We start from the raw sequence: 8,170 nt of genomic DNA, 5'->3' as shown, positions 1-8,170 counted from the left end.
TTGATTGGGAATCTCTTGTCTCTCCTACTCTATCCTTGCTGGATAGAGTATTCTTGGCTAAGGATTATTTTCTTTTCAGTATTTTTAATATATCATGCTGCTCCCTTCTAGCTTGCAAAATTTGAGCTGAAAAATCTGCTCATGGCTTTGGGTGGTTGGGGGGGGTGGCGGTTTAAAGCCCATTGTATGTAACTGTCTTCTTTCTCTTGTTTGCTTTTCAAATTATCTCTTTATCACACTTTTTTGCCATCTTAAATACTACCTGTCTTGATGTGGACCTCTTTACGTTGATTTTGTAGGAAGAATATCTGTACTTCCTAGTCTGGATATCTGTTTTCTTCCCCAGATTAGGGAATTTTTCAGCTATTATTTATTCAAGTAAAATTTTTGTACCCTCTTCTTTCTATTCTTCTGGGATCCTTATACTGGAAATAGTTTTATGCTTGATGGAGTCACTGAGTTCCTTAAGTCTCTTCTTATTCTGAATATTTTCCTTCTCTCACCTGCTCAGCTTGATTACTCTCCATTACTCTGTCCCTCCAGGTTGCTAATTTGTTCTTCTGTTTCCTTTAGCCTGTATTTTTTCCACTTAATATATTTTTAGTCATTTATTGGGTTCTTTATCTCTGAGTGTTTGTTTTTTATCTGTTTGTTAAGGGTCTTGCTGATGCCTTCCACTCTTTTTTCAAGTACAATGATACTTTATAATTACTTCAAACTTTTTATTAAGACTATTACTTATCTCCATTTCACTTAAGTCATTTGCTATGCTCTTTTCTTGTTCTTTCATTTGGGACATATTCCTCTGTCCCTTCATTTTGTCTGATCCTGTGTACTTGTTTCTCTGTGTTAGGAAAGTCAGCTATGTTTCCTGCTCTTGATGGTAATGGCAGTTATCTGCAGTGGCTCTCTTTGCCAGTTGTGGATAGTATTTGGTTCCTTTGGTGTTAGTAGACCAGTCTGGGACTGCCTTGGGCTTGAGTTGAGTTAGTCAAGGCATTTGTCAGAGATGTAGTAGAACCAAACTACTAGATGCTTTGCCTATGTAGTCCCTAGAGAGATTTTCATTGATGGGTGGGTCTGCAATCAGACCAACTGCATGCCCCCAGCCCACTACTGGGACTGCTGTTTGATTGGTGTGTGGTTTTCTTTCTCTCACCCCAGGGAAGGAGTCACTTTGGAGTGGTGCTGGCCTCTCTCATGGCAGCTTGCACACTGCCAGGCTTGTGACTCTGGTTTGAATAGGTTTTGGCCAAGAGTGAATGGTAAAGTATGTGATGCCACCACCAGGTGGGAAATGGAGCTGGTCTTCTTGGGAGGTGAGCATTTCTGCTACCACCACAAGGACTGGGGCTCACCTGGGAAGATCTGCAAAATACTAGTGTGCAGGAGTAGAAGCAATTTTAAGAAGGTGCATTTTGGTCTTCTACTCCCTTCCTGCTGGCACTGCCACCACTGTCACTTGGACTAAGGCCCACAAAGTGTGTGGGTCAGAAGAGATGGTGTTGGCAACATGTTTGATGGTGCTCTGGGAGAGGAGACCAACAATGTTGGGATTAAGACAAGTGTGACTGGAAAAGGTGTATCTCCTGAAGTGTGTGGGGAGGTGCCTTAGTGTAAATTGGTTTGGTAGTGAATTTTAGCACACACTGGCTCTGGAAGATGGCTCTGTGTTTCTACTGGGGGCTAGGAGATGTTCCTGAAGATGTCCTTCACTAAACCCTGTCCTTCCAGGACATGCTTTGAGATTAGTAAATAACTCTGCCTCCCTTATACTTCAGGCTTTTTTCAAACTGCTGCTTCTGCACTGTGATGCAGAGGTCTGTTTTTCATGCTGTCTCCTTAAGGGCAGGAAGTTGGCTTCCTATTGCTCTCATTGCTCTCTCAGAGTTAAGCCTGCTTTTTTAAACTCATGGCTTTAAGTCTCACTCGTTTTAAGAAATCATGAAATCTGGCCCCTCTAGTTTTTACAGCCAAATAATATGAGTATTCATCTTCCCTGTGTGGGCTTCCTAATGTCATGATCTGTTTCTCTCCTTTCTCTGAGCCCATGGGTCCCTCCCTCTCATTGATGGCCTACTGTCCATTTAGGTCCCCATAGTATCTCCACTCTTCCTACTCTTTTTAATGTGGACTCTTATCTACCTTTAGTTGTGGAGTTTGCTCTACCAGTCTTTGGATCATTTTATGGATTATTTACAGTGATGTGAGTATTATCTAGTTGTGTCCATGGGATGAGGTGAGCTTAGGTTCCTCCTACTCTATCTACTTCTTCTGGAAGTCCAACCACTTGTTCTTGGTTGTATTCATTTTATACTTAACAATTGACTGCTAGCCATCTTATTTTATAGTGATATATATATATATATATATATATATATATATATATATATATATCGTTCTTGTCCATTAGAGGACAACATCTTACAATAGATAGAGGGACCAAAGTCTTAGGTGCTCATGATATAGGCATTGAATGGATCATGCTCAATGAATTACACTCTGGTTTTAATTCTGATTCTGTCACTAGCCACATGACTTTGGGTAACATAAAACTAAGGTACCCTTTCCTTTGTTATTATTGTTATGTATTTATTAATATTATAATATTAATAATAATAATTACAGTCTTTTTATTACTACAGAGATCCTCTATTTAGGGTATTGCAATGGGTGCTTTGCATGCATTTTCTCATTTTCATGATGCTATATCTTTGGATAAAAATCATATATTAGCTTCCATCATTGACTGTATAACACATGCCTGGTAAACATTCTACATATATTGTTTTATTTAATTCTCACAAAATTCTTATGAGATAGAAGTTCTAATTCATTTTATGATAAAAAATTCTAAGCATAGATAATTTTACTTATTCATCAAGAAAGCTCAATTAAAGCTGGGGTGTATCTGATACCAAAGTGTGCCCAATTTTACAAAAAGTAATTTTTTCATAAATTAATATACACATATGTAGAAATGTTAGAAGAGTGAAGATGAGATTCAATAAAAATTAAAATCTTTGACTCTCAGTTTCCTTTCCCAGAGGTATACACTGTCATGCTAGAAATTCTATGTGCCTAAGGAAGTATGCACCCACCTTCACATATACGCATAAATATTGTATATGTCACAAATGAGCATACTAAGTATGTTCAACAACTTGCTTTTTCACCACTTAATGTATCTCCAATTATGTATGTGTGTATATATATGATATATCAGACATATATATATACATATATATCTTCTTCATTCCTTTTAACAAATGCATCATAGTTCTTTGCTGATTGAATATAATATAACCTATTATACAATCAGTTAATGACAGAAGGTTGTTTAAGTTTTATTGACATTTCAAACAATGTTTTACTGACCATTTTAATGTATACATCTTTGGATACTTGTAAATCTTCCTTGCAATTTGTACTCTTAACAATAGTTTACAAGTTAATATTTTCCTATAAATCCTAGGATAAATTTTTTAAAAATTGCCAAGCTAGAAAGTGAACTAGGGTGTGGTATGTGTATGTATGTAAGTATATGTATATGTATACAAGCATGTGCATGTGTGTGTATTCAGTCATGAAGTCATGAGACTTCAATAAAAGGTAATATTGAATCAAATGTTTCAATTGATGCATTCATTGATGCATCTGAGGGGTGGCTGAAACATGAGGATTTCTTGGAGGATTTCAGAATGAATAGCAACTAGAACATATAAGCATATACAGGATTTAGTAAGGAGGTCACCATAGTTGAGATTGTTCAGGAAAGGGAACTGGTAGGAAGAAGTGAGCTCTAAGAAGTGAAAGTTTTGTTTGGGCAGGGCTTCATAGGCTATCATAAGGACTTTTACTTGCTCTGGGTGAAAAGGGTAATCATTAGAGGTTCTTAAACCCCAGAGTAACATATCTGATTTCAGTTGTATCTTAGCTTTCTGGCTATCATGTTATATATGGCATGTAGTGGGTTGAGGAAGGAAAAACATTAGTTATAATGCTATTGGAATTACTTCTGACAGAGGTAATATTGGCATTTATAACTGTAGATTTGGGGAGTGGATGAGGATAGATAAATATCTGGACATATTTTGTATGATCAAGATAACCAGGATATACTGACAGATTAGATGGAGTTTATGAGAGAGAAGAGTAAAAGAGAGAGAGGCAAACAAAGAAACAGATTCTTAACTATAGAGAACAAACTGATGGTTACCAGAGGGGAGGGGTGAGGAGATAGGTGAACTAGATGATGGAAATTTAAGGAGTACACTTGCTGTGAAGAGCACTGGATGATGTACAGAAGGGTTGAATCACTATATTGTACGCCAGAAACTAATATTACACTGTATGTTAACTAGCTGGAATTTAAATTAAAAGTTTTTAAAATTTTAATTAAATAAATACATAAATTCACCAATAAAAAGAAAAGAGTCAAAATGATGTCAGGATACTTGATCATATTTGATCCAAGCAACTAAAAGAGGTGAGGAAGAGAGTAATAAAGTCAGGTTCATAGAGGAGATTCAGCATGTTGGCATATTAAATCTCACATTTATATTAGACATCCAAGTGATGTTGTTAGGACACTGGAGATCAGGGGAGAGGTCTGGGCTGGAGATATAAACCCAGGCATCATTAGCACATAGATTTTTCTCAGTTAAAGCCTTGATAATGTATTACATCACCCAAGAGATACCTAAAGAAAAAGAAAAAAAACAAGGACTGAGATTATGCAATATAAATTTTTTTTTTGGTTTTGATTTTTGGCTTGGTTTGTTTCATTTTTGCCCAAGTTTTTAATATTGTCTCTACACTTCAAAAAGGTAGGATTTTTATTTTCATTCACAGATAAAAAACATTAGCAACAACAATAATGAATTTGAGGCTCAGAGATGATTTACCATCCTCAAAGCCTCAGGGCTAACATGTTGTGGGGCCTGGATTAGCCTCCCTGTGCTTCATTTCTAAAACCTAAGATCTTCATTCTGACGAACTGCCTCCTTATGGGGCTTATTTCATTACCTTTAGGGAAGGAAACGTAACTTACTTAGGCCAGAGCATACTCATTTAGGAAAGAATAGATTTTCTTGTGCTACACCTATGCTTGAGTATCCCATTGGATTTGACTGGCATCTTAACATAGTGTCTCAAGAGAATGACTCCTAGTTAATAAATATTGCACACTTTGTTCGAGACAAAAGGCTGGGACTGTAACATTTATTTATCTAAATAAGTCTACAATAACCCTCTGAATGAGAATTCCTATTTTCCTTTCATTGAGTAGTTAGAGTGGGGGGGGGGGGGTTGGGGGGTGTCAAAACAAAGCCTCCAACAGAGTCCTTACAACTTTATTAATTCCAAAAGATGCAGATTTTCTATACTGTCAGTTTGACCGGGTCTGTCCTTTAATTTAGTCAGCAGGCCCCAGTTCCATCTTTTGTACGCCTTATGGGCATATACATGGAATCCATTATGAACATTTCATAACTTCTAGAACACTGTTTTTTCAATAAATAATACATCAGTCAACGTGAACTGACTTGCCCAAGGTCACGCGATAAATTGGTAGTGTTGTGGCAGAGAAACAAACTCTGTACATGTCTCCTGGCTCTAGGCCTTGACTGTATTCTCCTGGCCCAACTATTTCTGTAGTTGTCAAGATTTGAAATACACATTTAACTTTGTGTAGAAAATACCACTTGAAGGTAAGAATGCTTGAATAGTCCATAAATGCCAGGCTGGGATCTTTCAACCTGTTACAAATATTACCTTCCAATAGGCATATTAAGAAAACTTTGTTATCTGTGCTGTGGAGTTAAGGCCTGGTTATGAGCAGCTATTTTGACTATGTTCCTGAAGAAAGTGAGCAGATCATTTCTGGGTAATGAATTAATCACTTTAAATCTGTTTTTTGATGAAACCAATGTGTAACACAGGAGGAAGCCACTAATGATGTGCTTAATCCATCAGTCTACCAGACTAGCCAAGCCTCTTTTGAGGCCTTGGAGGATTGAATAGCATTAGAAACACATGAACAATGAGTTTCTGAATCCCCTGCAGAACTAATTGGTCACACAACAGAATGCTCTGTCAGCAGGCTACCATTTATTGAGCATCTACAGAGCAAAAGAGCATTATAGACTCATAGCTTTTCATAAGCCTAAACGCACTCTCAACTAGTAAAAGCACTTTTGGTAACCTGCCTTATTCAGCTGAGGTATCTGAAAGTTTGGTATTAGAAAGTTTGTGTTTTAGTATTTAGATATGTAATTATTTTGAAAATCGCCCAACCAGTCTCAAATTATCTTATTCTAAGGGACATTGTTTTATTTGAATTTTTCTTCAAATTTGAATTCATTGTATACTGAATGTTAATACCTCTTTTAGGTTTTTTAGAAACTCCAACATGTTTAAAATTCTCTCATTGCCATTACAGTTCATTGAGCTGAAATTTCATGTCTTTCTGTTACCAGTAAAGAACTAAATCCATAATTTTTTTGAATTGAAAAAAAAAAACACTGCATTACTTTCAGGAATAACTATCTCTTTTTAAAATACAGTATGAGAACAGCTGGGGTGACTCAGCAGTTTAGCACTGCCTGCAGCCCAGGGCATGATCCTGGAGTCCTGGGATTGAGTTCCATGTCGGGTTTCCTGCATGGAGCCTGCTTCTCCCTCTGCCTGTGTCTCTGCCTCTCTCTCTCTGTGTCTCTCATGAATAAATAAATAAATAAAATCTCTAAAAATAAAATAAAGTATGATTTCAGTTTGAACTGAATTTCTCAGTCTACTGAGACCTAGGAAAGAGCAGTGTGGCTTAGATTGCCATTTATGAAACCATAATCTGAATTCCTGCAGTTAAAAACATGAATGTGGCTAATTACTCTAAATGGATGTTTCTTTCTCTAAAATAAGATTTTTCAGAAGGGAAAACAAGCAGTAGCATGTACACAAGATTTAAACTGCAAAGGGTATGATTGAAGAATCCTTCATAAAAAATGAAGAAAAAATTTTAAAAGAAATAATTCTGTCAATGGGTAATTCGGCATACTAATAATACAAAATACACTTTTATTTATCTATGTGATAGAATCATATAATAGAGTTCTAGAAATATAATATAATGCATGATTGTTAATTTAGTACCTTCATTTTAGAGATGAGAAAAAGAAAATGTAGTGAAAGAATAGTAATAATAATAATAATAATAATATGTTAAATAGCTGCCATAGTAATAATAATAATATAATAGCTGCAACTAAAACTCATTGAACATTTACCAATCACTGCTATAAGCATATTACATATATCATCTTATTTCATTATGTCACAATGCTATAAAGTCAATATTATTATAACAGATGGAAAAATCAGGAACAGAGGGATTAGGGAACTTGCCTAAGCCACATAGCAAGACAGACTCTAGTTTTGAATCCAGGCAGTTAACCTCTAGAGTCCATGCTCTCAACTACTATACACACACATACACACACACACACCTAACTACATATATATATATATATATATATATATATATATATATATATATGTATATAGTTAATATAACCTAGATGTCTTTTGTTTGTGCCCCAGTCCTCTAGATTTCTGGAGTCATTCTTCCTTTAATATTACACAGAAGCAGGCGTGACACCTCCCTTATCACATACACCATAGAACAAAGGTAGAGTTAAAAGACTTAACATTTTTTTTAAATCTATGAATTCCAGTGCCCTTTCCAGAATTTTTCGATTCCTTGGAAGTTAAATGCGCATGGTCATCATAATTCTAACAATGTCAGTTTCACTCATAGTTGACCTCCTGTTAACTTTTCTTCATTCTTTAATTGATCCCTTTAAGATTAAAGAGGGATTCAAGGTATTGTCTTAAATATAAAGTCATTTTAGGAGATATAAAATGACACAATTACAAAAATGACTACAAACTGCTATTTTTAATAGTTATTTCTTAATATCTATCTATCCTTTATCTTTTCTTCCTTACTCTGCTAGCTTACTTCTTTGTGGAAAGTTGTTCCTTCTGAAACATGTATAATGAGTGTCTATGTGTGTGTATATATAATTTTCCCCTACTGTATAACAGGAAAATCCAACAAATTGATCCCTTACTGGGAGTGGAATGTGGGTTATTTGATAGTTCCTCTTTC

The sequence above is a fragment of the Vulpes vulpes genome, chromosome 2 (genome assembly GCF_048418805.1).
Source record: "Vulpes vulpes isolate BD-2025 chromosome 2, VulVul3, whole genome shotgun sequence".
Classification (NCBI taxonomy): domain Eukaryota; kingdom Metazoa; phylum Chordata; class Mammalia; order Carnivora; family Canidae; genus Vulpes; species Vulpes vulpes.
The sequence above is the reverse complement of the archived record's forward strand: the minus strand, read 5'-3'. Positions refer to the sequence as shown.